A 1802-nucleotide genomic window follows, 5' to 3' on the forward strand; every position below is an offset into this window, starting at 1 on the left:
GCCAAGGTTATAGAATGAATAGGACATAGGTCATGCATATAGATAAAAGATTTCCGAAAAAGTTAAAAAGCAATGAGTTACCCCTGAAATTGTTTTCTTTTATCTGATGAGCCTTGGTTTTCTTTCAAGGTAATAGCTAGGTATAACTACTCCATACTGTTAGCCATGCCATTGAAATTATGCTACGTAGGTTGGATGCCTTGAAGTTAGCTAAACAGGGAGAAAAGAAGGCAAGAATTCATTAAAAGATGCATCTAAAGCAGTAGAAATTTACGAGTTTCCGTACTGAAAAAGTGATGCGTAAAATATGCGAGATCCAAGGGCAAAGAATGACATTTGCACACTGGTAATATTTTCCTTCCTAAACTGTTACGCACTGTAGATACAAAATGGTATAAAGTGTAGTGAGTATAATTAGTCTTAAGTTATGTACGTAGTTGTAGAATTTAATTATTTTCTCAGAAAAATGATAATCTAGTTTATTGTTAAGTTATCAGGATTTATGTATGTATATGCCATATTACTCTAAGTATTACAAAACCAGCGGGTATGTAAAATATCAAAGTTACCCCTATTATATATTGGTTTTCTTTGTTGCACCCACAATTCATTTTCTTTGATTTAAGGGTACTTTTATCATATTCATCTGGCACTTTATCATATCAACATCTTTATGGTAAATTTGGAAATACAACCCCACACCGATTAATGGGCAAATAGAATAATTTTCCAATAGCTCTCGTTGTTTTGAACGAATCTAGTACTCATTTCCTTCGCAGACGAAGCATAACTACGATATCGGTCTCGATATCTGGGGAGGGTATGATAGGCCTACATATCAGGGAATTTCGAGAAATATTGGTAGAATACTAACAAGCATAGTATACTAACACATTTCCGGGTTGTATATACCCTGAAAGGGGGGGTCTGCAAAATCTTCACCTCATATGTTCCGACAGGAGAGAGCCCAGACCCAGGAACAGTTTTAACCTCATCTTACCTTAACCCGCTAATTCCAGACGTGCCAGGCTGCGGGTCACTGGGATCGTCGGGATATTCCAGGCCGTTGTTGGCGGGAATTGTGATCGCTTATAGTAAAATTACACTACTTTCTTTTTTCTCTTCTTTTGTTTTCTTTTCCATGCACCACAAACCCACTGGTGTCTGTCATTTTCGTAATAACACGATGTCCTACAATTGTACTTCCACTGGATATACACCGTGATCTCGTACATTTAGTAAGCTTGCTTTGTTATTTCGTAATATTTCCCGATGAAATCGAAATAGTTGTTCTCACAATCTGCATACTGTCTAACCATGATGGAACTGATTTGAATTTCTCCTAGGCCCAGCTTCTATTGTCACGTGACAGTAAATTCCATATCTGATTGGTTCTATTGAGTGTCTATGTTCACGTGCCGTTCATGCACGAATCTAATTGGCTCATTTGATTTCCCTCGCATACGTAAGCCGCTACGAATCCGTCCGATTTTCCGTCGATCTTAACGACTTTTTGTCATTTTGTCGATGCACTGGAGGCGGAAGGTTACTGCGGCTCCTGGGAATCGTGGAATTTATACCTTCTATAACACCGTTATTATCAATTTGCGCAGAAAATGGTATAGAAAAAAACTGTCATAGAATGATGTGTTCTACCACCTGGCAAGCTCAGATTCAAATTAGGTGTGGGGTTGCATTTCCAATAATACCATCTTTATGAAGAAATATTGTCTATTACTTTTGTTACTGGGAAAATTGCTTTTGAATTATGGAATTAAACATGTATGAATTAGGAAAGATTA

This window comes from Penaeus vannamei, chromosome 19, assembly GCF_042767895.1.
Source record: "Penaeus vannamei isolate JL-2024 chromosome 19, ASM4276789v1, whole genome shotgun sequence".
NCBI lineage: Eukaryota > Metazoa > Arthropoda > Malacostraca > Decapoda > Penaeidae > Penaeus > Penaeus vannamei.